The 22,495-nt window shown below is 40.8% G+C and overlaps 1 protein-coding gene across 24 annotated transcripts in view; it reads right to left on the bottom strand.

The window, feature by feature from the left end:
- The window catches only part of ZMYND11 (zinc finger MYND-type containing 11), a 123,901-nt gene extending 102,012 nt beyond the window's left edge, over positions 1–21,889 (bottom strand). For 6 of the 24 annotated variants that reach the window (XM_032266118.1, XM_032266124.1, XM_032266131.1 and 3 more), the window contains exon 1: positions 20,823–20,949. The gene's annotated coding sequence lies outside the window, so the exon portion shown is untranslated. Of the gene's footprint in view, positions 1–19,981; positions 20,571–20,822; positions 20,950–21,078 lie in introns of those variants that run through there. The other 18 variants (XM_032266138.1, XM_032266120.1, XM_032266126.1 and 15 more) reach the window with 9 other exon arrangements.
- Between the last annotated feature and the right edge of the window lie 606 nt (positions 21,890–22,495).

Here is a 22,495-nt window from a genome sequence, read left to right as displayed (position 1 = left end):
TCTATTCGCATATGGCACCGATGATACGACTATATATACAGAAAACTCAAAAGAATGAAGAATACAATCAAGTCAGAAAATCAAAATCAAGTATTAGATGAAAATATGAGTAAATTCCTTTAAAACCAGAGTAGAAACAAACAGGTAAACGTAAAACCTAAAAAGCAAAATTAAACCCTTTGCACATCTCAAATATATCATAAACAAAGTAAAAATATAAATGACAAATGGAATAGGTTAAAGTGTAAGAAATATTTGCAACTTATAAATTCAGAGCTAATATCCCTTACACATAAAGAACCTCTAAAATTTCAGAATAAGCCCCAAAATCGAATAGAAAAAAAAAATGGGCAAAATATGTAGACAAGCAGAAAACACAGAAAGGAATACAAAGGCCTATAAATTTATGGAAAGATGCTTAATTTATCTTATTATTAAAGTAATTTTTAGATTACATTTAATATATCATTTCTACATATTAGACTAGCAAAACTCTAAAAGCCTGGCAGTGTACTCTGCTGTATAGACTGCAGGGAAATAGGCATTCTCATACACTACTGGTGGGAACATAAAATTTCACAATCTTTATAGAGGGAAATATGGCAATAATCACCAAAATTACATATACATTTACTCTTTGACCCACCAATCTCATTGGCAAAAATCACAAAATGAGGTATACATAAAGTCATTTATCATAGCCCTATCTGTAATAGTAAATCAATAAGGAACTGGTTGAATACAGTATGGGGCATCCATATAGTGACGTACAATCAGCTATTAAGGGAAAAAAAAAAAAATAGAGGGATCATGTTAAAATGCAACCAAAGAAAAAAGTGGACTTCATCAACATTAAAAACTTTTTTGTTTCAAAGATCACCACCAAGAAAGTGAAAAGTCAACCACAGAATGTAAAAAAAACCTCTGTAAATCTGCAAAACATATATCTGATAAAGAAGTTCTATTCAGAATATATAAAAATTCTTCCAACAATAAAAATACAAATAACCCAGTTAAAACATGGACAAAGGATTTGGACAGATATTTGTCCAAAAAAGATACACAAATGGCCAGTAAGTACATAAAAACTTACTTAACATGAATCCAAATTTATGGTTCTCACATTATCTGAAGGTTGGAGACCTAGTTATTTTGTTTTTACTTAATAAGGGCCTTTAAGCTAAAGTATATAATAAGCATGCAGCATATTTATTCTAAGAAGTTAATCACATGAACAGAGGAAAAAGGATCTACCATCCATAAGTTTTAGTTATGTGCTTTGTGTAAGTAAAACACGAATGCGCAGTTAAGGTTTGATTTATCCTAATTTAAAAATACATTCCATAAATTTTCCAACTAAATGTGATTTCTCTAAGCATTAAAAATTTCTTAAGATGTGATTGCAACTGTAACATGTATTTGAAATGCCCAGATCTGCTTAAACAGAATATAAACAAGTTTCTAAATCCCCAGGGTCATCATATGCAACAATACAAAAAAAATCAACTCAGCTGCACAAGGGCTGCTTTTCTCTACAGCAGGTTCTCTCAACCCTGAAGCTATTTGAGGCCAATGGTTCTTGGCTGTGGGGCCATACTGTGCATCATCAGATGTTCGGTAGCATCCCTGGCCACTACCTACTTGATACCTACAGTATCCTCCAAGGTATGACAATCAAAATTGTCTCCAGACAAAGCCAAATAGCCCCTGCAGGGCAAAGCCCATGAGACTTGAAAAATCCCTGCTATAAATTAAATGGTCATGCTTTTGTACTCATGTGCTTGAAATTTGTCGTTCTCTAGCTCCTCCCTAAATGTTTGCCAGTCAACGGCCAGTAACTGTATGTAGGTTTCTCAAAGGATTCCCTTGTCCGTTTATAACTGTTTTAAGTCTGCTGTACACCAAAATGTCAATACACCGCCATGATGACAGCCAGTCTCCCAAAGAGGACCTCTTTGGTTATGGTAAAAGAGGGTGGAAGTTCCCCTCTGAATAAAGGCATGAGTTTTTCCAATTATAAATATTATGGCTATTAGTTAATTTTTAGATTTTTGATCTTGTTTTAATCTTGGCCAAAACCAAAAGCACAAAAATCATATCATGTCTAAATTTGCTTTTTAAAAACTTACTAGCGAAGCCAAATATCATTTCAAGCACATTTTTTTGTGTGTGTTTGTAGCTCTTCTTTTAGAGAAGTATCACTTGTGTTCTCACTGAATCATTTGCCATTTTCTTAACGATTCTTCAAAATTCCTTTGTTTCTCATTGTTGTTGCTGTTTTGGTAAAGATGGGGCTCACTATACTGCCCAAGCTGGTCTCAAACGCCTGGCCTCAAGAGATCCTCCTGCTTTGGTCTCCCAAAGTGCTTGAATTACAAGTGTGAGCCACCACACCCAGCCAAAAATTCTTTATATACCATAGGAATATTATCCTTTGAGTTATCATCTATATTGCCAATACAGTTCTAGTTCCCTTCTTTGTTAACAACAGGGTTTTTCATTTTAAATTTCTATATAGTCAAATTTGTCCATCTTTTCCTTTAAGATTTTTGCATACACTTTTCTCAACTTGTTTTAAAACTACATTTCAAAAAAGTACCTTTTCAGCATAAAAATCTCAATTTCTTTTTAACCATATGAGATGCTTTCTGACAAAAAATAAAAAATCCAAAGCCTAACAATGATTCTTCTTTTAAAGCCATATATACCAAGAACATATTATATATTAAGCCACTACTACCTAGGTTAGAAAGAGATAAAATTATACGGGAAAAAATGTCCAACTGACAGAATACAAAATATGGTCTTATCACCCTGAACACGCCTGATCTCATCTGATCTTGGAAGCTAAGTAGGATTAGGCATGGTTAGTACTTGGGAGACAAAATAAGAGAAATTTTCTTATATTTCATTTGCAGCCATGAAATGTCAGTACAGAATTGATTTTTTAATAAAGAATTAGAAGATGTGAAAATTATAAAAATCTTGATACAGAGCTGTTGCTATTTTATCCACATCAATTCTCATTATTTGCAGATTATGTATTTGCAAATGTTCCTACTTGCTAAAATTATTTGTAAACCTAAAATCAATCCTTATGATGTTCTCACATCATATGACCGCACACATGCACAGAGCAACTGAAAATTGAGTCACTCAGCATGCGCACTCCCAGCTGGGGCCCCCGCGACGATGTTCTGCCTTGTTTCAGTACTCAGACTGTGATAACAGGCATCCTTCTTGAGATCTGATGCCAGGTGTTTCCCTTTCTTGTGTTTTTGGTTGTGATTTTGTTGTTTACAGTGGCCCCCAAGTGTAATGCTTAAGTGCTGTCTAGTGTTCCTAAGGGCAAGAAGGCTGTGATGTGCCTTACAGAGACACTGTAACACTGTACATGTGTTAGATGAGCTTTTGTTCAGGTATGAATGATAGTGCTGCTGCCCATGAGTTCAATGTCAATGATTCAACAATATGATACATCCGGAAAAAGGAAGAGAAAATGCACTAATCTGTATATGAAGCCATTTCAAAAGTGCTACAGTAACAACTATAGCATGTGATGAAGTCATACAAAAAACAGAAAAGTAGCTAACTTTCTGGATTCATGGGATGACAATCAAACAGTAAGTGTAGTCAACACCAATGTTGGGAAGATGAAAGTCAAAGAAATTCTTGGTCTCTTTTACACAGAGTAAGGAAAATGTTAAACCCTTCTTGGCTAGTGCTGGCTGCCTCACGTTCAAAAGGTGATATGGCATGAACATGTTAAACTTGAAGGCAAGGTAGGTTCTGCAGATCAGGAGGCTGCAAAAGAAATTTCTTAATATTTGCTAAAGCAAATATTTTCACAGCAATGGGTTATGTGGAAGAGACTGGCTTGTTTTACAATGAGATTGGCAAATGAACCCATCTAATACAAATGGCACTTTGGTTTATAAAATGTTGTGACCACAGACTCTCAGGAACCAAACTCTGTATTTCTCCTAAGGCAATAGGTCAGCATGCACTGATTCAGTGCATAACTATGGTGAACAATGAGAATCAACTCTAAGTATAATAAAGTATGTAAACTTTCCTTTTTAAATGTTTTGAATGGCCATTTCTATAGCATACAATAAACATTCTGTATATGTTATTGCTATAAATAGAATGTATGCCAATAAAAGAGGTAGATTTTTAAAAAAAGGAAAAATGTGGTATTTCTAGTTAGAGACAGCCAACTTTGAGTAACTAACAGCATGGGAGATCAGGGATTATTGTGATCCTGTCATCTGCTATAATATTTCCTAACAAGTTAGCTAAAATGACATAATCACTGTCTATTAGGAACTCGAAAATTGAAGAAACAGGATATGTAAGCATTTTTATTAATATTCATTTTTAATTGGCTATTCACTTATTATATAGCAATCATACTTGTCTGTGCTAAATTAACCAGAATGTTTCATTTCTCCAATTTTTTGAGATTTGTCATATAGATCGTATAATAGTAAACTTCATATCTGACAAAAATAGCAAATAACAATGTTCTACTTCAAAACTGGTAGAATGTCAATTACTTAGAGAACATATCAGTACATTAATAACATGACTAACAATATTCAAGGGCAGAAAGACAAGAGGAAATTTCAATCTGTTCCAATACAAACAAGCTTACACCAAAAGTTACACATCTTGCTTAATGAAGGAATGATTGTAAAAGGCAGGATAACCCACTAGTTTATATTTTATATACATTGTAATAGTAGCGTAATACTACAGACAACAATAGCATAATACTACAGACAACAATTCAGGTGATACCTCAACCTGTACTGACTCTCTTTTATCTTAATAGATTTATCTTTGAAAGTAGCATGTTTTAATTAATTAATGAAGTTAGACCAAAGAAAAGGTTTGCAACTGAACTTTTCCATTATTTAGATTCTGATTACATGGGAATTACTATAATTTTTTAAACCATTAATTATTTGCCATTCCATGCAAAAGAGACTATACCATAAGGAAGGAAAAAATCTTCTCTGTATACATATTACTATAATGAATGAACAACAGGAAAAAGAACTAAGAAATTATACGGCCACTTTCTAGATCAAACCTAGCAAAGACATGCGAGGGAAAAACAGCTCCTGGCACTCACTCTAATGCCACGTGGCACCAGAATCACAACACACTTCAGGCTGATGTCCAACTTTTGAGCAATAGAATTCTGGTTTGGAGAATACACATTTCTGTCTTATTTTTGATACCATCTTATATATAAAATATTTCATTAAATGTGAAATAAAATTGGAAATTTCACAATTACTTTACACATTGTGAAATGTCAGGCAACAGTAGACATGGCCAACAGTGGACACTGACAATGTGTGTCAATAAAGCTGGTACTTTCTATAGCTAAATAACCAAATACTTCTGTTATGGCAATATAATAGCTCTTTCTAAAGTACTGAGGTTTTTTTCTTTCTTTTTTTTTTTTGGTAGTACTGAGTTTTAATTTGGTTAAAATATGTTTCTTGTAATCTTGAAGAGGGGTGTCAATTAGGTTTGGTGTCATTTCACATTTCTAATGAATTTGTAATGACTGCCTAGTGTACTGGGTGGAGGAGGATTCTGAGGTCCAGGAGTAAAAACAGGTTTGGGGATTAAGGGAGGAGAGTCGGTCTCCAGGAAACTAAAATATATATACAATTATTAATTGTGACTTCTGAAGGTTTATTTTCTAGAATAATCCCATCTCATCAGCAGTAAAAATGGTCACAGCCTGAGGCACAGATTCTCTAAAACTTGCTAGGATGGTACTGGCCAGCTCACATCCATCCCTAACACTTTTGGGCTACCTTTGCGTGAATCCTGGCAAACTATTTCCTTCACTTATTATTCCATTTCACAAACTTTTTCCCCTTGCTATTTTTGAAGATGGAGTGAGCAAAGTAACTAGCAGCCACTCTATCTGAGGAGCAGGGTTCCATCAAAAAGGAAGAGAAAGAAGTGTAGCACTTCCTTAGGCTCTGTTTTAGCACTCCCACAATAGAATAATTGCCCTTCTCCTAAGTGATACAATGTCTATGTAAAGTGTGAGACTTGATAAAGTATAAAATTAGTTCCCATTTACACTGAAACATATCCAGAATTTAATATGCAAATATTTTTAATGACAACAGTAAATGTATTAAGTAATTATTTACTATTGTGGTGTTCTTTCAAAAGTAAACTATATTTTAAAATAATGGCCAGGCGCGCTGGCTCACGCCTGTAATCTCAACACTTTGGGAGGCGGAGGTGGGTGGATCACCTGAGGTCAGGAGTTAAGAGATCAGCCTGGCCAACATGGAGAGATCCCATCTCTACTAAAAACAAAATTAGCTGGGCATGGTGGTACACACCTGTAATACCAGCTACTCAGGAGGCAGAGGCAGGAGAATCGCTTGAACCCAGGAGGTGGAGGTTGTGGTAAGCCAAGATTGTACCTGGGCAACAAGAGCAAACTCCATCTTAAAAAATAACAATAATAACCCCTGTGTTCTGCCTCACAGCAATTCCCAGGCCACAGTGCAGGGACGGAGATCCAAAGGGAGCCTGTAGTCTCACTGAGCTGAGGAGAATGAGATCCTAGACTGGAGTGGCCAAGTTTCGGTTCAATCTTTCTTCTCCAAAAATTTGTATTTTCCAAAGTCAATTACTTTCTATGAATCAGACTTCAGATCCTCTTCCCTTCCTATCATGTACAATGTTTAGGATAACCATCTAACATTTTCCACTCTGTTCTTTAAGTCCAAATTTCATAAAATTTTCCTCTTTAAAATGCAATTCTAAGAGCAACAATTAAGAATATAATTCTTGACTGTATCTGGTAATCTAAAACTGACAAAATTATGTACATTTAAGAAAATTTGACTTAGCATACTTTGAAAACAGACTAACTTTGTGAGTTATCACCTGAGGTCTATCTGGGAGACGGTAAGGACACTGATGCCAGTGGAAAACCAATGGTGGACAAGGCTGTGCTGTGCTGTCAGAAGAGCCCTGATGATGCCATGGTGAGTGCCCTGTCAGCAACAAGCCCAGGGAGCCTTACCTGGTCTCTCCCTAAAATTCCACTCGCCACGAAGCTTGACTTTTGTGGAATCGGTGAAGAATTAGGAACACTATATTAAAGAGAAATTAAAGAAACCTACGGAAATTATCAGGCACTACCTAGGTCCTGGGATACATGTGAGGCCTCAAAACGCTAGTGTGAGTAATACAATTACTAAGGTGTGAATGCAGATATTGGACAGTAGGAGTTGGAGCCACAGTGAGTCTTACACCTCAAGGACTTCTTCCCAGAGCAAAGGAAGACATACTCTTCTGATACTCAGTTTAAAGACTCAAATCTACTTCTGTAGATGGCCAAACCTGTAGAACCATCTGTACATGGAAATAATACTCCCAGCCTGGAGGAATATCAATAATCACCAGGTGTGATTTCTGAAATCCAGACAGACACCAGGGATAAAGAGAAGGCTAGCCAGAGAGCTAGGCAGAGCCTGAAAAACCTTCTCAGGTGGTCTCACTATTGACTGAAGGCATAACTCCAAGACCGTTGATCTGATTGCCCCAGGGAAAGACATTCAAGTTTTTCTGATGCCTACGAGGATTAGGAGACATCCTGGAGAGCTGAATACAGGTCAGGCAGGGACACTATGTTGCTGCTTTTTGGTCAAATTACTGGAATGCCCAGACATTCAAACTGGATGGCAGCCCATATCCTGACTATAATGTATCTCAAGATATAATGTGTACTTACCTGTATTATACCTATATCTGAGACCATCAGGGAATAACAACCAATGATACCCTTTGATATCCATCTTCCCTGGCAATACAGTAGCATGTTTGAGGAATCTGAAAAGATTTAAGGCTTTCATCGAGGATGCGTTTTCAGGTTATTTTAATTATCCTCTTTTTAAGGAAACTTCACGGATCTGCTTCTTGAAAGAGAATTTCTGAGGACTGGAGCTAAAAATCCCAGGGTACAACATTTTATACAAGCCATTTCAAAAACAAGTGTTTTAAAAGGTGCATATACCTCTGCCCACTTCAAAAAATAAAAATTTTAAACTTGAAAAGCTAAAATAAAACTGTTTAACTTTTAAAAATTAGAGCCCAGGCTGGGCACGGTGGCTCATGCCTGTAATCCCAACACTTTGGGAGGCTGAGGCAGGTGGATCATGAGGTCAAGAGACAGAGACCATCCTGGCCAACATGGTGAAACCCTGTCTCTATTAAAAAAATACAAAAATTAGCTGGGTGTGGTGGTGCATGCCTGTAGTCCCAGCTACTCAGGAGGCTGAGGCAGGAGAACTGCTTGAACCCAGGAGGCAGAGACTGCAGCGAGCCGAGATTGTGCCACTGCACTCCAGCCTGGCGCCTGGCAACAGAACAAGACTCTGTCTCAAAAAAAAAAAAAATTAGAGCCCAATAGGAGAAACACACCTCAAAATATGAAAAGACATTTATGACAAACACATAGTCATCACCATACTGAATGGGGAGAAGTTCAAAGCATTCCCCTTAATAACTGGAAGACATGGATAACTACTTTTACTTCTACTCAACACAGTACTGGAAATCATAGCCAGAGTAATCAGACAAGAAAGAGAAATAAAGGTCATCCAAATTGGAAAAGAGAAAAACTATCTGTTTGCCAATGATATGCTCATATACCTAGAAACACTAAACACTCTTCCAAAAGACTCCTAGATTTGATAAATGAATTCAGTAAAGTTTCAGGCTACAAAATCAGTGTACACAAATCAGTAGCACTGCTATACACCAACAACCACCAAGCTGAGTGTATTGGTTTGTTCTCACACTACTAATAAGGACACACCTGAGACTGGATAATTTTTAGAGAAAAAGAAGTTTAATGAACTCACAGTTCCACATGGCTGAGGAGATCTCACAATCATGGCAGAAGGTGAAGGAGAAAAAAAGGTGTGTCTTACATGGAGGCAGGCAAGAGAACCTGTGCAGGAGAACTGCTCTTCATGAAACCATCAGATCTCATGAGACTTATCCACCATGATGAGAACAGCATGGGAAAAACCTACCACCATGATTCAATTACCTCCCACAACACATGGGGATTATGGGAGCTACAATTCAAGATGAGATTTGGGTGGGGACATGGTCAAACCATATCACTAAGAATCAAGCCAAATCAAGAATTCATTTACAACAGCTGGAAAAACAAAACAACAACAACAAAATTCTAGGACTATACTTAACAGCGGAAGTGAAAGATATCTACAAGAACTACAAAACACTGCTGAAAGAAACCAAAGGTAACACAAGCAAATGGAAATACATCCCATGTTCATGGATTGGAAAAATCAGTATCATGAAAATAACTATGCTGCCCAAGGCAATCTACAGAGTCAATGCAATTTCTACCAAAATACCAACATCGTTTTTATAGAAATAGAAAAAAATTCCTGAAATTCATATGGAACCAAAAGAGAGCTCAGATAGCCAAAGCAATCCTATGTAAAAAAGAACTAATCTGGAGGCATCAGATTACCTGTCTTTATATTACAAGGCTGTAGTAACCCAAACAGCATGGTACTGATATAAAAGTAGATACACAGAACAATGGAAAAGAATAGAGAACCTAGAAATAAAGCCAAATTCTTCCAACCAACTGATCTTTGACAAAGCATACAAAAACAAAATTGGGGAAAGGAAACACTATTCAATAAATGGTATTGGGAAAACTGGAAAGTCACACGTAGAAGAATGAAACTGGATCCCCATCTCTCACCCTATACAAAAATCAACTCAAGATGGTTTAAAGACTTAAATCTAAAACCAAAACCCGTAAAAATTCTGGAAGAAACCATAAGAAAAACTCTTCTGGACAGTGGCCTAGACAAAGAATTTATGACTAAGACCCCAAAAACAAATGCCACAAAAACAAAAATAAATAAGAATTAAACTAAAAAGCTTTTGCACAGCAAAGAAAATAATCATCAGCATAAACGACCCACAGAATGGGAGAAAATATCTGGAAACTATGCATCTGACCAAGGACTAGTATCCAGAATCTATAAGGAACTCAAATCAGCAAGAAAAAAAAATATTCCCATCAAAAAGTGGACAAAATGACATGAATAGACACTCCTCAAAGAAAAATATACAAATAACCAACAAACACATAAGAAAATGCTAAATATGACTAAACATCAGGGAAATGCAAATTAAAACCACAGTGAGTTACCACCTTATCCCCACCAGAATGGCGATTATTAGAAAGTCAAAAACAATAGGTATTGGCATGGATGTGGGGAAAAGAGAGTGCTTATGGGAATGTATACAAATGTAAATTAGTACAACCTCTATGGAAAACAGCACAGACATTCCTTAAAGTGCTAGAAGTAGATCTACCATTTGCTCCAGCAATCCCACTGCTGGGTATCTACCCACAGGAAAAGAAGTCACTACATCAAGAAGAAACCTGCATGTGTATGGTTATTGTGGCACAATTCACAACTGCAAAGATATAGAACCAACCTAAGTGTCCATCAACCAATAAATGGAAAAAAAAAAAAGTGACACACACACACACACACACGGAATACTCTCAGCCATAAAAAAATAATGTATTTTGCGGAAACTGGGATGAAGCTATCAGCCATTATTCTAAATGAAATAACTCAGGAATGGAAAGCCAAATACTGTATGCTCTCACCTGTAAGTGGAAATTAAGCTATGGGTACACAAAAGCATACACAGGAGTATCATGGACATTGAAGACCCAGAATAAGAAAGAGGGGAAAAGAGTAAGATTTTAAAAATCTCTTTAATATTTAATATTTTTAAAACATTGGGCACAATGGACACTATTCAGGTGATGGGTACACTAAAATCTCAGATTTTACCAGTATACAATTTATCCATGTAATCAAAAACCATGTGTACCCCAAAGCTAATGAAATACGTATGCATATATATAATAGTACAAATAAAAAATTAGAGCCCAGACACAACTCCTGAGATTCTGATTTAATGCTTTTGTTAAGGAAATAAAAGGAATTCAGATGCTCAGCCAGCCATAACTGAGAACTACTATGCTAAAACACTCCTGGTTCCTAATGTGAGTTGTGTAACACTGTCGTCTAAAATTCTAAATAGTTTATTTAAAAAAAATAGGCTGGGCAAGGTGGCTCACCTCTGTAATCCCAGCACTTTCGGCAGCCAAGATAGGCAAAACACTTGAGCCTAGGAGTTCGAGATGATCCTGGGCAACATGGCAAAATCCTCCCCTCTATCAAAAAATACAAAAGTTAGCCAGGTGTGGTGGCATGCACCTATAGTCCCAGCTACTGAAGAAGCTGAGGTAGGAGGATTGCTTGACCTCAGGAGATCAAGGCTGCAGTGAGCCACGATGGTGCTACTGAACTCCAGCCTGAGCAACAGAGCGAGACTCTGTTTTTAAAAATTAAATAAAATAAATAAATGAGATACAAATACTATTGTATTTGTACCTCATTTACTTATTTTAACAATAGTAAATTCTTCCTCAGCATGAGCAGAGAAAAAGCCTAACTTTAAATTGGACTGCTGGCTGTTCAGCTTTTAATTCATTTGAAAATAACTGAGACTAAAACTATTTTTATCTGAATAGTCCTAAAAATATTTAAAAATTAACTCTCAAATGATTCAAATGACAGTTTCTATTTTCTTTTTTTGAGGCAGGGCCTTGGCTCTGTTGCCCAGGCTGGAGTGCAGTGGCATTATCTCCGCTTACTGCAACTTGTGCTTCCTGGGCTCAACTGATCTGCACATCTGAGCCTCCCAAAGTACTGTGATTACAGGCATGAGCCACTGTCTCAAATGGCAGTTTCTTACCTGAAACAATCCAACATGAACACTGATCAAAAATGAAAGGCTTCTTAAAATTGGAATTGTAGGCCGGGCGCAGTGGCTCACACTTGTAATCCCAGCACTCTGAGAAGCCGAAGAGGACAGATCACAAGGTTAGGAGTTCGAGGCCAGACTGGCCAACATGGTGAAACCCCGTCTCTACTAAAAAAATACAAAAGTTAGCTGTGCATGGTGGCTCGTGCCTGCAATCCTAGCTATGTGGGAGGCTGAGGTAGGAGATTTGCTTGAACCGGGACCTGGAAGGTGGAGGTTGTAGTGAGCCAAGATCGTGCCACTGCACTCCAGCCTAGGTAACAGAGTGAGACTCCATCTCAAAAAAAAAAAAAGAAATTATAATTGTAGAACATATATATGCAGACTGGTAAAATAAGTATTGTGAAATAAAAGATCTCTGGTACTTTAATATTAAATTTGATATTTCTAAACATATAAGAAAAATGCTAAACTATAAGTACAGTCAAAAAAATACTGTAGACTTAACATCCTCTATAATTTAAAAAGACAACATCTCTAAGGGTAAATAACTTCCTCCCAAAACCTATTAAATTTGACATCAATGAAAAGCCCAAATAAATTTTTCTCATTTTTTTGTATTGCAAAAACTGGGCAGGGAAAGTAGGTATATTTTATATTGAGGAAGGACTCCATGTCAAAATTCAATCAAAAATAAGGACCTGCTCTCTAAAACAGCATTTCTCAGACATTCTTTCGAGACAGAAACACAAGCAAGAAGCAGATAAATCAATCTACAAGAAGAGAAACTAAAAAATATACTATCTTTCAAAAACTGAGAACTGCCCCCATGCTTAGCCCTCAATTATCTCATTGCAGTATAACTGCTGATGAGTGTCAGGATGATCTCAATCTGTGGGTGCAATCACTCACTTGATTATTTCTCCCTTTACCATATGCTTCTCACAAAATGGTATCATTTTATTTTAGATGCCAGTACACACCCAGTGGAATGCTAAAACCTTAGCATTTAATATAGCTTTCAAGAAATTAGGTATCTGAATCCAAACTGAACTTATCCAGTAGGGGAAATGTTATAAGATTCCTCAAGACAATGACTTCCCTCTCTAAGACAGCAAGAATACTTTAGTGTTGGAGATAATTCCAAATATTTTAAAACAATTTTCTCCGTTACGTATTAAAATAAAGACTGTAGGTTCCCCGCCCTAGTGCTCCTGCTCCTGAATCACGTTATCTGCCTAATGTGAGCTACCATAGCCATAGTGACAGCAAGAAAATGAACCAATTATCCATGCTCATTCTCAGATTACTAGCTGTCATTACCAGTGAGTTGGCATTAGCCAGAACTTCATACAAGGAAACTCTGGGCAATCAAAACATTCTGTTACTCCTGTCTTCCTATCGCCTGCTTTTATAAGCAGGGTGGGCATAGCTTTATACTTTGTTAATATTATGTACTTTTGCAGACTTATAAAAGTGCATTGGGAAAGGAAAGGCATAACACTATGAAGATCTAAGAAGTTGATGGGTTTTAGGGAGACAGAGTCACATGGCAGATTACAGATGTGGTAGTTATATACTTGAATTCAGACCAATTTGATTATGTATCTATGACCTTGGGCACCAGTAATTTAACCCTTCTGAGTCTATTCCCTTATTATAAATTGTTACAATGACACATCCTTCATGATGCTTTTGTGAGGACTAAATGGAATATGTAAATTTCCTAGCATGGTAGGCGCTCAAAAAGTGGCACCTTTAAAACAACAGGCCAGGCAAGGTGGCTCACGCCTGCAATCCTAGCATTTTGGGAGGCCGTCAGGTGGTTCACTTGAGCTCAGGAGTTTAGGACCAGCCTGGGCAACATGGTGAAACCCCATTACTACAAAAAATTAGCCAGGCATGGTAGCACACACCTGTAGCTCTAGCTACTGGAACTGCTGAGGTGAGAGGACTGCTTCAGCCCAGGAAGCAGAGGCCGCAGTGACCAGAGTTTTCACTATTGCACTCCTGACAGAATGAGACCCTGTCTAAAAACAAAACAAAACACAAACAACACAAATGGTGTTGCCACAAACCACATTCATGATTAAACTCAGCTTCCTAAAAATTACTTGCAAAGTACTTGTAAAGCGACCTAATGTGTACATCCAAATTAAAACGTATATAAATCAGATTCTCTTGCTATAAACCATACTATCTTCCAATTTTTAAAAATAGCATTTTAATCCCAGTTATGAGAGCTAATATTATATGAGAAGCTCTCAAAAGAAATCCTTTAGATTTTGTAATATCTTTCCTGTTCACATGACAAATGTTTAAACTAGGAATGAAAATCCTTTGCTCTTAAACTATAGTTTAAATTTACTTAACATACATGCAGACCAAATAACAGAGAACAAAAAACTAAATATTTAAATTGGATCTATCTTTCATTTAAATGCTCAGGTAGTATCTGGGGAACATAATATATGTTTGATATTTAATACAGCTCTACTTTTCAACAGAGTACTTTAAAGGTTACCAATTCATAATAAAGTTGCTTTTAAAAATACTCAGATTGTTAATGTAGTAAAATCTCAAAGTTACAATCAGAATAAATTTTATATCATCAGTGCTAAGACTTTGCAAGTAATCTTAACTCAAATATGACGTATCTTAATTCATACACTGTCCCACAGGACTGGAGTGCAGTGGCTGATCATAGCTAACCATACATAGCATCAAACTCCTGGGCTCTAGCAGTCCTCTTGCCTTTCATTTTATTATGCGTGCTTCAGTAATTATGTTATTCTGAACTCTAAACTCTATAATGGTGAGAGCCCTCTCATCTTGCTCGCCTCAGCATCTAGCAAAGGTATGGCACATAGCACAGTTTCGATAAATAACAATGTATTAATAAATGAAGTCAAGATATTAAAATTGCACATATTCTACTTATATGAAAATACAATATTTTAGTTTGATCTTATGAAACAAACTATGAAGTAACTTGAACTATAAACGCATTGATTTAAAGCCAAACTAGTTTACCTACTATACTGAAATATTAAGTTTACAGAAAGATAAAAATATTATGTGCATAAGTTTTCAGCAAAACACATTTTCCAATTAATGTGTAAGCTAAGTGATCTGTAAATATATCCCTCTCACCTCTCAAAAACAAACAGATCAAGGAGTCTATATGATTCCTTTAAAACTCTGAAATAGCAGCACTCTATTACTTTTGTCATTTCTACATCTCCAGTTTTTCATAAAAGTGAGAAAACTTTTAGACATTTATGGAGCAAGCACTGTGGACATTTGCAGATGTCACCAACATTAAGTGAAATGTGCCACATAATGCAACTGTAACTTTACAATGACTTAACAGTGTGAACAATAACTGAAGTATGTGCAAGTAAGGTTATTTCTACTGCTATCTAATCAAACATATTTTAAAAGAATTTACCCAGTACTTTTATTATGAAAATGTTTTCCGATATGCTAAATTCCCCTTAAAAGAAAGCTAAGCTAAAAATCAGGACATTTGTCTTGAATAGGAAAAATATATATGGAATAAAAGATTAAACATCTAATTGATTTAAATATCTATGTCTATTAATTTGCCAAATTTCTCTCCTAAGACATATAATGGATTGCACAAACACTAAAAAAAATTCAATTTTTAAATTTTACAGATTTCTTTGCATTTGCAAATAATTTTCATACTAAAGCTTGTATGGCATTTTCACGATACAAAACAACTCTCCGGATTTTCTACTGGAAAAACAGAAACGGCACATACACATACACAATCTTTCCTTAAGCAATAAATCATTTCTTCATATGTTTTTAAAACTGCAGCTAAGCCGTGATTATTCAAAAAGACTACTGCATTATTTTGATTTGGATTCTTATCTCCCTCACATTATCTTCATTTCTAGCACTTACCGCTTATCCCAGAGATTCTCAAACTTTTATGTTATATAAATCACACTCTCTCTCAAAACATATCTCATCCACTTCTCGTGTGTGTGTGTGTGTGTGTGTGTGTGTGTGTGTGTGTGTGTGTGTGTGTCTGTCTGTCTGTCTCTGGGATGGGATGAGATAGGATGAACCTTCCATAATTAAAAGGAAGACTGCTATGCTTTTAAGATGACAACGTGTAGATGCACACGGTGGCTCACACCTGTAATCCCTGCACTTTGGGAGGGCAAGACAGGCAAATCACCTACAAGTTTGAGAAGAGCCTTGCCAACATGGCAAAACCCCAACTCTACTAAAAATACAAAAATCAGCCAGGCGGGGTGGCTCCTGCCTGTAGTCCTAGCTACCTGGAAGGCTGAGGCATGAGAATCACTTGAACCCAGGAGGTAGAAGTTGTAGTGAGCTGAGATGGCGCCACTGCACTCCAGCCCGGGCAACAAAGCAAGAACCTATCTCCAAAAAAAAAAAAAAAAAAAAAAAAAGTGTTTCGTTTTTTTAAGTAGGAGAGTATACATGTAAGTAACTCTGCATAGTGGCTGATATACAGTAGACAGGCAAAACATGAACTATTATAATCATGGTCCTCATTTATGTCACAAAATTGTGGCTACCAAATACTTCAAAAGTCGAGATTAACAAAGGACAAACCACTCATAGCCTGAAGAACAACCTCCATGTCACTAATATCTGCACAAATCACTGTATCAAAGCAGATTTACACTTGTTCTGCAAACTTGATAATGGCACTGCAACTAACTGAAAGCTGGTATATGAGAGAGATAGGTAGAAATTAAACTCAAATACGCTGAATTCCTAGTAGAAACGTTGGTGAGGGTTTAACAAAGATCAAATGAAGAGAAAACACCAGTTTTTCTTTATTCAGAAAGTCTACCTGCTTCAAGGAAATACAGAAAATTCAACTTGAAGCAGTTATGGACTGACGGACATGAAAAAAAGAAAAATACTAGTGTAAAACAAATGGTTAAAATAAGAACTCTCACAGTGTATTTTAGTTATTTGTATTATCCAAATGAATAAAATTATTCATCAAATGAATAATGAAAATAAATGAATAATAATATCATTCATCAAAGTAATAATACACCAGGCACGGTGGCTCATGCCTGTGGTCCCAGCACTTTGAGAGACCAAGGCAGGCAGATCATTTGAGGCTGGGAGTTCAAGACCAACCAGGCAAAACACAAAAATTAGCCAGGCATAGTGGGTGGGGGCCTGTAATCCCAGCTACTACGGAGAATGAGGTAGGAGAACCACTTGAACCCAGGAAGCAGAGACACAGTGAGCCAAGTTTGCACCACTGCACTCCAGTCTGGGTGACACAGTGAGACTGTCTCAAGGGAAAAAAAAAAAGGGAAACAAAATTCAGTATTAAATCCAATTTAAAGTTTTCAAACAGTGAAAAGTTTTAACTATCATAAGGCTAAGTCTATTTTCTTTTTTTTTTTTTCCCCCCAAATACAGACTTTTTGCTTAAATGTAATGATGTTCTCCATGCAGAATTCAAATGAAGGACTAGGAAGTTAAGGAAAATCTGACACCAGAGGCTTAGGGCTTTAAGTAAGCAAGTTAGAGCAGCGTTTTGATACTTTTGTTGCAAGTATTAAAATTCTCAGATAGGTTGAAAATTCTCAGTGTCTCAATTAAGGTATGCCAAAGGGTATGAATGCCTCTATTATACACTACTGGAACAACCCTAAGAAGAAAAAACTCGGAGGGTTACAGAAAGATGAGAGTCCAGGCCGGGCGCGGTGGCTCAAGCCTGTAATCCCAGCACTTTGGGAGGCCGAGGCGGGTGGATCACGAGGTCAAGAGATCGAGACCGTCCTGGTCAACATGGTGAAACCCCGTCTCTACTAAAAATACAAAAACATTAGCTGGGCATGGTGGTGCGTGCCTGTAATCCCAGCTACTCAGGAGGCTGAGGCAGGAGAATTGCCTGAACCCAGGAGGCGGAGGTTGCGGTGAGCCGAGATCGCGCCATTGCACTCCAGCCTGGGTAACAAGAGTGAAACTCCGTCTCAAAAAAAAAAAAAAAAAAAAAAAAAAAAAAAAAAAAAAAAAAAAGAAAGATGAGAGTCCAAGCAAACGTATGTCATCCATTGAAACATGCATGACATCCATTCAAAACACCAAAAGGGCCAGGTGCAGTGGCTCACACCTGTAATCCCAGCATTTTTGGGAGGCCGAGGCAGGTGGATCACTTGAGGCTAGGAATTTGAGACCAGCCTGGCCCATAGTAAAATGGCCCCCTGCTAAAAAATACAAAAAATTAACCAGGTGTGGTGAGGCACGCCTGTAGTCCCAGCTACTCGGGAGGCTGAAGCATGAGAATCACTTGAGCCCGGGAGGCAGAGGTTGCAGTAAGCTGAGATCGCGCCAATGCAATCCAGCCTGGGCAACAGAGCAAGACTCTGTCTCAAAAAATAAAAACAAAAAACACCAACAGAATGGTATGCTAGGAATATTCAGTATCAATGAAAGAACTAAATTTTAACATTTTAATTGATTTCGTAAAGCTGCAAGCTCATATATGTACATTTATTTAAACACCTCACAAATGGTAATTGCAAAAATAAATTGTCCAATTTAGAGACTGTAAAAGGAAGATTTGGTTTTCAAATGAGCAATATCTATGGGCGGAAGTACCATGTAAAATACAGAAATCCTTTAAGTCACAGAGGTAAGCAAGACAAATATTTTGATTCAGTCATAATCACATCCCATATCCTCTAATCTTTGATTCTCTTGCCTGGTCATCTTAGAAAGATGAGTCAACCAAAAATAGCAACTATAATGTAACCTGTGCCAGCTAGTCAAAGACAAGGCAAATTAAATGCCTGTACAGAAATTCGTATTTTTGTCTCCTGCTTGTAAAAATTCAGACATTCAGGAAAATTACAAAGATGATCCTGCCTACCAGAAAGCACTCAAACTTTTCAACTTTCAAAGTACAACCAACACTATCTCCCTGATAATATCCAACCATTAATTAAAATCACGATCTAAAAAATCTGAAACCGTTGTGCACCCCATAATTACTAAGCTAAAATTACTATATTTCTCAGTTTAGAGGAAAACAAGTAAACATTTACTTTCTGCCTTTGGACAAACACATTAAATTTTTTTAAGAATGCTCTTGCCTCCATATGACTCAGCGTACTGTGGGATGCAGAACAAGGGCTCTAGACCTCCCTAAAAACCCAACCTGCAGCACTCCCTCCTACCGGCAGGGCCCTGAATGGACCACCTGGGTACCTCCTCCAAGCTCACAGACATTCATGTCACTAGATCCTGGATATGACAGCAGATACTGTATACACAGTACATATGACACTTGGTACTAGGTACACACTGCATCTGACACTGGGTAGAGATATATGTGGCAAGGATAGTGCATGTCTGGTGCATATGACATTGGGTACTACCTACACACCATACATAAAACCAGGGAATGTTTTATATACGGTGTGTAGGTAGTCCATTGGGTACTACTGTATATGCCACCAGATACATATATACAAACTATAACACCAGGTACTATATATACATATACACTGCATATGACACCAGATACTATATACCTAATATATGACATCGAACACTGCATACACACCACATATAGCGGCAGGGTACCCTGCACATACTGCACAGAATACTGGGTAATGCGAAAGGACTGTATATGACACTGGGTGCTGCATACAAAGTGTGACAAAGACTCTATGTACACACCATCTAAGACCCCACGTACTGTGTGCACACACTATATGACAGCTGGTACTATAGACACAGCATCTATGACACCAGGTACTACAAACACACTGTATATGACACAAGGTAGGGTCAATATATTTAATACTATCCACATCCTATATACACTTGTATATGACACGGAGTACCGCATACACACCTCATAAGGCAGCAGGGTACGATGCACACACTGCACACACTGTGCACACCGGGGAGGTGTGCACAGCCTAGGTGAGGAAGATACACGTACACACCGTATGATACCTGGTACGACACCGGGTACTTCGTGCACACTGCACATGACACACAGCACACCACACGAGCCCGGGTGCCGGGTGCCCACCGCGTTAAACACCGCACAGCACACCGGGCCCTGGTGCACACAAATAAACGTACGACGGACACTCGGCACGGCGCACACACCGCCAGCTCCTCCTCCTCCCGGCTCGAGAAAAGCGCGAGGGAGACTCTAAAAGTCCGGGTCCCGGCGCCCCCAGGCAGCCCCTCATCCAGCCACGTCCTCAGCAGCCTCTCCCCGGAGCTCCGGGTGGGAGGAGGCCGGCGGGCCCCGCAGGGCTGTCCCGGAGGTCCGCAGGGACCTGTTGAGGCGGCGGCCTCTCTGCCGGGGTCGCTCGCAGCCCCGGGGGACCGACGAATCTCCGCCCCGGGCCTCGGGCCAGCCCTGCCCGCCGCTCCCGGGCCAGCACACGACGTGCCGCGCCGACAAGCGCTTCCTCTCCGCCCGCCACACGCCGGGGCCGCGTTCCCCGCCGGCCCCGACTGCGCACGGGCCCCGGAGGCCTGGCCGAAACAGGGGCCCGGGGCGCGGCGGGCGGTCCTCACGCGACTCCGCGGCTTCCCGGCCCGAGCAGGCCCCGCGCGGTCCTCAGGGGCCTCATCCCGGGGCCTTCCCTGCAGCCGCCCGAGGCGAGGGGGCGGCGGGCGGCAGCCTCTGCAGGCCCCGCCGCCGCCCTCGAAGGCCCCGCCGGCCCGACCCGCCGCCCACAAAGCTCCCGGCAGCGCGGGGCCCTTCGTGAGCCGGCGAGCGGCCGTCAGCACCCGCGGCCGCCGCCGCCGCCCCAGAGGCCGCGGCCAGGCAGGCTCCACGGCGCGGGCCGCGCCATCTCCACGGACGCCCCCACCCGCCCCGCCGCCCCGCCGCCCCGCCGCCGAGCTCTTCCCACCATTATGCTCCGGCTCCGCCACCGCCGCCGCTGCCGCGCCCGGCCCTCCCCTCCGGTGCCGCCTCCTTCCCGCCGCCCGGCGCCTCTCGGGCCTGAGCCGGCGACGGGCGCGGGGGGCGGGGGGGACGCTCAGGCCGCCTCCTCCTCCTCCCTGCCGGCCTCCTCCCTCCTCCCCGGCTCCCCCCGCCCGGACCCCGCCGCCGGCTCCGCGCGAAGGGCTCCGGGCTCAAGGGGCGCCATGTTTGCAATACTCCACCTCAGAGAACGCCGCGGTCGCGCCTGGGCCGGGGAGGCGAGGCGGCCGGCGCGCAGCGCGCCGGGTAAGGGCCGGGAGGGCCCCGCCGCCCGCACTTACTCGCGCTTCCCCGCGGCGCCACGGGCCTGCGGGGCCGGAGCGGGCGGCGGGAAGTTGGGCGCCGCCGCCCGGGAAAGTTGGGTCCCCGCGAGGCCGCGGCAGCCGCTCACATGGCGACGCTGCGCTGGCCGCTCGGCCCCTCGGCGCTCCCGCCCTGGGAGTTTATTGTGTCGGGTCGAGGCGCCCAGCGGCCGGGCCGGGCCGCACGCGGGGACTCCAGCGGCGGGCGCCCGACTTGCGCGCGGCCGGCCCGGCTCGCGGCCGCCTCCCGCCCGGGGCCGGAGCCGTGCACGCGGCTCCTACCTTCCCCGCGTACTGTCTTCGGCGCCTGTAACCGAAATTTGTTGGAGCACATTCCTCTGTCTCCACACATGCACTCCGTCTCCACACACACGTGAAGGCTACGTACGTGCAGGCGCGCTGGAGCCGGGAGCGGGCGCCGAGGCCGGGGCGCGAGGGGGCATTGTCAGGCGCCGACGCCGCTCGGCCGCGGGCGGACCTGCTGCCTGCCCGGGGCTCGCGGGGTCCGGAGCGGCGCAGCCTGCGAAGTGCGAGCGCTCCCCTTGACGACAGGGCTTGGGCAGCCCGAACAGCCCTGGACTCCTGTCGCCAGGAGGAGTGGTAGGGACACGCTAAGCTCCGCGCGAACAGGACGGGGAAAGGCGCAGGACCACCCATCAGCAGCCCTGCAAGAACCCTGCAGACCGGCGCGAGAAGCAGGTTATCTTCCGTGGGAGTCATTCTCGAACCCTAATCAGAGACGATCCCTTGCAGCTGGTTCCAAGGCTCGGCGATAAGCGTGCTTTGATAGTGTTCACCTGTTTTCCCTGTAGACCTTTCGCCACTGGGAGCCGGGAACACCTGTCAGCTAGAGGCCTCCTCTGAAATTCGGTGAGTAGAGGAGAGCGAGGTGTTTTCAGGGAGACTGCATTCACATAACTTTTAGTACAATATGGCGTTATAATTGTTCTGGTTTATTAATTAGTGTTGTTAATCTCTCATTGTGCCACACTTGTAAATTAAACGTTATTATAGGCAGGTACGTATAGGAGAAAACGTAGTGTAAGTAAGGTTCAGCCCTGCCCAGGTTTCAGGTATCCGTTGAGCGTCTTGGCACGTGTCCGCACCTGAAAAATCATTAGGAAGAGACTGTTGTAGGAATTTTGGGGTTCTGATTGAATTCATCAATCTGCTTCTATAGCTGGGCTCTAAGACGGTTAGAATTTAGAAATGGATGGAACTTGAATATGTCTATGATATACACCAGTCAAATAAACCCAATTTTTAAACCATTCACAGCCCTCATTCTGATACATCA

Source organism: Sapajus apella, unplaced genomic scaffold (assembly GCF_009761245.1).
Source record: "Sapajus apella isolate SASKATOON/1434 unplaced genomic scaffold, GSC_monkey_1.0 scaffold155, whole genome shotgun sequence".
Classification (NCBI taxonomy): domain Eukaryota; kingdom Metazoa; phylum Chordata; class Mammalia; order Primates; family Cebidae; genus Sapajus; species Sapajus apella.
The sequence above is the reverse complement of the archived record's forward strand: the minus strand, read 5'-3'. Positions and strand labels throughout refer to the sequence as shown.